Genomic DNA, 7,500 nt, shown 5'->3' on the forward strand with positions numbered 1-7,500 from the left:
TCCTACGCAGGATCAGCTGACTAGAAAGAAAAAAGAAAAGACCCATTTCGGATAAGTTACTGTTAACACATTGCCACAATGTACTACTACTGCAACTCCAAAGAATGACACGCTCCTTGCGCTGTGTCCACGCGCTGCTACTGACAGTAACTTATTCCAAAAAGGACTCACCCGCCTCCGCAATCAAGTATTGTGTGTGAGACGTTAATAAATACATTTTTTAGCCAATAATATAAAAATTGGTCAATTTTATGTTATTCTGAGGACAATGAATATACAATGGAATCTACATAAGGTCAACTCTATTAACCAGTTAACTCTGGAAAAATACGTAATTAAAAATTTGGCCAGAAAATTAGTCCTTCAAATATCGATCAATTTAAATTGTATTTTCAGAGGACGCTAGTTATCTGGTTAAAGTCAACTTCTGTTTAAACTCAACACCTCTTGCTCGTCCTATATTTTATGATATCCATCTAAGTGTGTTCCATTGATAATTGATAAAGTCAACATTGCTTAAAGTCAACCAAATATTTCTGGTCCAAGGGTGTTGGTTTTATCAGGATTCCACTGTAGTTTCCTTAAGATGACAAAAACTAGAATTCCCACATTTAATTATTATAATTGTTAAATCATTCTTTGTTTCTCTCTCTCTCTTGATCATTCAGTATGTACATTGAATATGGTGTCTAGGTCGTTTCCGCATCCAAAGCATGTTGATAAAAAGCAACGCCACAATCTCCTTGCCCTTAGTTGTCATCACAGAAAACCAATAAAGTCCGTAAAAGAGGGCTGTGAAGGCCAAGATCACGAGGCAAGCAATACAGATCAATCCTAATGTAATTTTTTGAGTTTTACAAGGATTTGGGCATGGAGTATAGGGGTGACAAGCCTGGGATGCATTCATTGTTCCTTGAAAAAGAGGGACTGTATCTTATACTTTTGTCTTGAACTCTGGATTGAAATTATACAATAACCACCGTTATAATTGGGAGGCCTTCTGAAAACTCCTACATCCCCAGTATTCTTGTTCTAGTAGGGGATCTGGGAGGGGGGGAAAACTTTTTTTATAATGTTCTAGTGGGGGGTTTGGGAGGGGGAGACTTAAAAAAAAAAAGTTTCCCCCCTCCCAAACCCCCTACTAGAACATTATAAAAAACAATAAATACTGGAGATGTAGGAGCTTTAGGAAGGCCTCCCTTATAATTTTTTTGTCTTATAATAACTGGGACTGGAATTGTTTTTCACTTGGATCCAGTTGCAAATTTTCGCCAGACTGGGTCATGTCAATCGATGAAAAACTTTTCACGAAGCGATTTTGAAACAGGTAAAGCAAAATATAACCATAATTAAGAATTGACGAATTGTTTTTATTTGTTGGTTGATCTGACGATAAAATGGCAAGAATCCGATAATGTAAAAGAGTAAAACAATAAAATGAATAATTTCAAAACGCGTTTAACCAAAGTGTTGTGAGCTTGCATGACAAGGAAACGAATATCACAACCAGAGTTGGAGCATGTTGAATGCTGGGCAGAATGCTAACAATTGATGATGGGCACGGCTGTTCCTTAAAGACTTCAGATAACGGCTGCCTCTATTCTCATCCCCCCCCCCCCCCCCCCCCCCCCCGGCCGATTGGATTACCGAAAAAAACGTCGCCGGCTTTTTGCGATTTGGATTTGATTGATTTTTTTTTAAAATTGTGCAACTTGTGACAAGAAACTAAACAAATTACTGCATTGCAATCTTTGGATTAAACATACAACAATCGTGGACTACTATTATGAAGACTAGCATCCTAGACAAGGGGGATGAGAATAGTCACTTCGTCAGATAACTAAGGTGGTTGGTTCATTCCCCGAATGATCTTTTTTTTATAAAATTTGGATGGAATGTTTAGTTACGTTTTTGTTTGATACATTTGTGTGCCATGCGTATTTCCTTCAGAGTTTTCAGAATTTTTAATGCAAAATCCCAGAAAGTTTAAACCAAAACAAAGCAAACTAAACAAAAAGAACAAAGACGATGAAAATGAAGGAGAATAATAATAATAATAATAATAATAATAATAATAATAATAATAATAATAATAATAGTAATAATAATAATAATAATAATAATAATAATAATAATAATAATGACAATAATAATAATAATGATAATAATAATAATAATAATAATAATAATAATAATAATAATAATAATAATAATAATAATAATAATAATAATAATAATAATAATAAGAATAATAATAATAATAAGAAGAAGAAGAAGAAGAAGAAGAAGAATATAATTAATTCTTGAAAACTCTTTACTTAGGGCACGGATAGATAATCTTGATTCTTTACAGGATATGTTTAGAAACCTATTTATTGAAAAACAATATTACATTAAATAAGCTGAATTATGTCCAGAAACATTATCTAAGAAAAGTTGAATCTACTAGTCCATCATTTACAATAATATTACTCAAGCAGTGAGATTTGACTCATCAATTTCTAGATATGTGTTTAATACAAATTTATATTAAAGGCTTAACATGACCCTCATGGCCTTGCATATGGGGTGCGAGAAAAAACAAACTAGAAATGTTTAGAGGCATATAAGTTGCCATACTACTTCTCATCTTTTCTTTCTATCAACAATCCGAATTGCTCTCTCCGCTCATCTTACAGGGGTACCTGAACCGTTTGATTCCTAAGTTGAATTTTCACGACGTGCTTTCGCACATTCTGCTCCCTCTGTATGGAACGCTCTTTCAGTAGACACGATTCCGTAATTCTCTGTCCTCCTTTAAAGCCTCTTTGAAGACCGAGTACTTCCTTTCAGTTTTCTATGAGGGATTTTATTGATTTTATTGAATGATATAATATATGGTCGCATGTGCTTATATTATGTATAAACGCTTCCGAGCACTTTTGGTGGAAAGTGGCGCTATAGAAATTACGCATTATTATTATTATTATTATTATTATTATTATTATTATTATTATTATTATTATTATTATTATTATTATTATTATTATTATTATTATATAAACGATGCAAGTCTAAAACTTTAGCACAATCAAACCCATTTATTAAAATACATGTAGATACACAAGAAAAATATTGAAAAATTAACAATTGTTTTAATGAACGCACAGCATATTTGCCATATCAAAGATTTAAGAAGTAATTTATTTATTTATCTTTTAAACTTTAAATTGTCATGTGGATGTAATTGTTTCCATTAATTTCATTATATTTTAGACTGGTTTGTAAATGTTGACCAGTAAAATGCATGACATCTGAAACAATGTAAAATCATAATTTATCAGAGACGTATGTATGCGTATTATCGTTGTTGCTTTCATGATTATTTTTGTCATTAATATATCATTGTACAATGAACTTTGTACATTTATGATTCATTTCGATTTTACATTGCCATATTGATACATTTTTCCTGACATTCAAAGTTGTGTAAAACTGTCTGTGAATGATACAATGCAAGCTATATGAGATTCTGTAATTATAAACTATTGTATAAGGCACATAAAGGATAATTCCTATTAAGCCTTTAGTAAGATAAGATAAGATAAGATAAGAATTCTCACATTTTGATGTCACCTGTCGATTCCCGTTTTTGTTTTATAACTTGCGTAGCCTTCAAAAACATCTCCCCCTGATCAAACTTATTTTCCAATGTTTAAAATAATGATTTGATCCGATATATTTTGTGTTGTACGTCCAAATGCTATAGTCCATTGGGTTCACTTTTCAAGGACTCCTTGGAGGCAATTTGTCTTTAGATATAAATAAAATGTGATGTTTGCTTAGTTTTGGAAATCGTGTAACTTTGTTTTAAAAAACGTATTCTACAATTATCCGATCAGTCATTTATTTTTCAACAAGACTGGGACGCTTTCTACACTGGTCACACAACAATGCTAAAACTAGACGCAATTTTGGAAACTTTCAATATCGTGATGTTTATACGACTTTAGTATAACTGGCACAATTTCTTAACTTAGTATATTTCTTAACTTAGTATAACTGGCATAGGTTTCTTAACTAAGTATAACTGGCACAGGTTTCTTAACCAATAGTGGGTTTTCATTATAATCGATCGGGTTTTCTGGCCAAAAGTTTAAAGGCATGATTTTTGTTCAGAGTACGACAGTGTAGTATTGACAGTTGGAAAGACTTCCATTATCACCCAATGTGACAATCATTCAACTGCTCGAAGCTGTAGACTGCCAAAAGTAATAAACAAAAATGGCAGCTGTCTATCTGGGTTTTTAAGTAATGCATTTATGTTTTAATTGTTTTTTGTTATTGTTGTTTTTTTTTAACTGAAGAAGGTTTTGAGCCCGAAACGTTCCGTGTTTGGTATTTTATTCTTTTTTTTTTAAAGCTGTTATATTCTTTGTTTTATTTAAACATTTAATACATGTTTTTGATTTAAATCAAGAGACCGGTATTTTGAATCAATATGGTATTATCGATTGTTTCTGTTTTACAACAAAAGTTGCTAACTCTTTATATTTCCACGTATAGCGTTGTTAATGTCTAGTTACTAAAAAGTATGTGGCTTGTCTTTTGGAAAAGATGGATAAACACTGTTATTAAAGTGAGGTTAGAGTAATTTCGAACCCCATTTCAGGGTTTAAAAATTTAATCTTTAAATACGTCATTAATAAATAAGATATGCGTAATTGAAAAACTTTGGTGATACGTAGTTATTTCTAAATGGCATTTTGGAAATGAATTTTACATTATACCAAGTAAAGTCGATTCGTTATCGCAATCACCATCATTGTCATCATCATCATCATCATCATCATCATCATCATCATCATCATCATCATCATCATCATAACCATCGTCATCAATACTACCATCGCTGTCGTCGTCTTCAACGATGTTGTCGCCATCATCATAATTATAAGTTATAATAAACCATATCAATGAGTAAGTTTTCAATATTTTCTCAATGCTGTGCTTTATTCCAAAGACATATCATGTGTCACGTCATTACATAGCCTGTAACTGTATTCAAGCATTCCGCTGAAGTCAACCAACAATATAGTTGTCTGGAATCGATGTTGACAACAAGCTTTTGAGTTTCTTGATAACTCTCTGGCTGATATGGTTTGTGAAAGAAGCAACATCACTATTCGCCTTAATCATTAAAACCATCTGACTCTGAGAAGCATATTCATTCCATGCAACAGCACCATTTGGCACCGTGGTCGAAGGATTACCATATTTTGCAAAGTTTGTCCACATAGTCTGAATCTCATTTGAAACAAGTTGATCTTCAGCTGGTGGCTTTTTCCCAGGCACTTGGAACTGTTTGAGGTTGACACCGAATACCGATGGAATTTCAGCTCCGTGAGTTGCAGGCATCCACATAGGAAAATTTGATAGTCGAGATCTGTGGTCAAATTCGTAAACGTAATGATTCTTCTCCGGTGCCAAAGTCGATTCTATATTTGCTTCTATAAGGGCTGCTCCCTGAAGTTAATATCAGAGAGTGCGTAAACCAACTGCAATAGCATATTATGTCCATCAGTATTGTTTCCAACATAATCGTTGAATAAGTCTTCGATAAGACCATCTTTATTAAAGATTGCGTACACACCCAAAGTGGCCTTCAACGAACCAATAAAGTCCTGTTTTGTTATAGAATAGTTCCATCTACTCAACACTTCAAATCCGTTTTCTCCTTTATTAAATCCGTGTATTGTGTCAACGTGGTTAAATTTATCTTGCATCAACAAGTGTTCAGGTAAATCTGGTAAAAATCCGAATGTCTTTTCTACAATCGGAGGAGTATGAATGATCACGCCAAGAGCATTTTTAACCCTTACGCTTGCGTTGAGCAATACTTGAGCGTCCACATTCCTTAAACACTCCAGCTTTTTGCTTACATCAATGCCATTACAGCCCACTATAGTACCTATTAGATTTACTATCTGACTTGGACTGACACCGGTGGTTGGTTGAACAACGGACCACGGAGCTAAACTTGCACCACTTTCCATTATAGCTCGTCTGAACAGACCTTTAGTCAAAGGTGATAATATAAGCAAAGAGACACTCGCAGAACCAGCACTTTCTCCGAAAATGGTAACTTTGTCGGGATCGCCACCAAATGACTGGATGTTCCGATGAACCCACTCCAAAGCTTTGACTTGATCCAACATTCCAAAGTTTCCTGGGATAACACCATCACCGTTTGACAAATATCCAAAAATATCCAATCTGTAATTGATAGTGACAACGATGACACCTCTCGATGCCAAATCAGACCCTTCGTATTGAGATCCTCCACCAAGGAAAAAACCTCCACCATGAATCCAAACCATCACAGGAAGTAAACCTGTTGAATTTGTTACGGGTTTGTAAACATTCAGATAAAGACAGTCTTCAGTCCTTGCTAAAGGCTTGTCGGAAACATTGTAAGTGTATTCTGGTAAAACATTTTGGACACATTCATTTCCAAATTCAGACGCGTCACGAACACCACTCCATTTGGCGGTTGGCATAGGTCTGTCAAATCGAAGTTTTCCTGAAATGTGAATGTGACCGAGAAATAAAAAAAAGATACGTTATAAATATGTCATCGTGAAACTAGACAAGTATTATATTTAAAATAACACACACACACACACATACACACACACACACACACACGCATATATATATATATATATATATATGTATATATGTATATAAAATGCCAACTGATATGAAACGATCCATTTTTATAGCACTACCAAAAAAGCCAGGGGCAGTTGATTGTGAACAACACAGAACTATTAGCCTAATGAGCCACCTCACAAAAATTCTTTTGAAGATAATTTTACTAAGAATAAGAAATAAAATACGACCTGAAATTGGGGAGATGCAATTTGGTTTTGTTGAGGACAAGGGTACCAGAAATGGAATATTCACATTATCAATGCTGATGGAAAGATGTATTGAAGTAAATAAAGATCTGTATATGTGTTTCATCGACTATTCAAAAGCCTTTGATAAAGTACAACACGAAAAACTATTCAAAATTCTATCATCCTTGGACATTGATGGTAAAGATTTAAGAATATTACGGAATTTGTACTGGGAACAAGAAGCAGCAATGCGTGTTGACAACGAACTAAGCAGTTTTACACCTATTAGAAGAGGAGTTAGGCAGGGGTGTGTTTTGTCTCCAGATTTATTCAACCTCTATAGTGAAATGATATTAAGAGATATCGAACATAAGAAGGGGGTGTGTATTGGAGGAAAGAATGTAACAAATCTGAGGTATGCAGATGATACGGTTCTACTGGCAGAATCTGAACATGAACTACAAGAATTACTGGATGTTGTAGTCAGGAGTAGTGAAAATATGGGACTGGAACTGAATATATCTAAAACAGAATGTATGACGGTATCTAAAAATAATAACCCACCAGCCTGTGTAATAACAAGCAGAGGACAAACAATACAACAAGTTGAATGTTT

General features: G+C 34.0%; 1 long non-coding RNA gene and 1 pseudogene across 2 annotated transcripts in view; both read right to left on the bottom strand.

The window, feature by feature from the left end:
* The window catches only part of LOC144963662 (uncharacterized), a 2,511-nt gene extending 625 nt beyond the window's left edge, over positions 1–1,886 (bottom strand). Inside the window, exons 1-2 of the long non-coding RNA XR_013643657.1 lie at positions 1,767–1,886; positions 1–954 (exon numbers count right to left, since the gene is read on the bottom strand). The exon at positions 1–954 is cut by the window's left edge and continues 625 nt beyond it. This is a non-coding gene — a long non-coding RNA (uncharacterized LOC144963662). The remainder of the gene's footprint in view (positions 955–1,766) is intronic.
* A 3,109-nt stretch (positions 1,887–4,995) lies between these two features.
* Positions 4,996–7,500, bottom strand: part of LOC144963663 (cocaine esterase-like) — a 4,518-nt pseudogene continuing 2,013 nt past the window's right edge. The window contains exon 2 of the transcript XR_013643658.1: positions 4,996–6,562. The product of XR_013643658.1 is annotated as a cocaine esterase-like (transcript). The remainder of the gene's footprint in view (positions 6,563–7,500) is intronic.

The sequence above is a fragment of the Berghia stephanieae genome, chromosome 2 (assembly GCF_034508935.2).
Source record: "Berghia stephanieae isolate SIO BIC M18660-M18661 chromosome 2, UCSD_Bste_1.3, whole genome shotgun sequence".
NCBI lineage: Eukaryota > Metazoa > Mollusca > Gastropoda > Nudibranchia > Aeolidiidae > Berghia > Berghia stephanieae.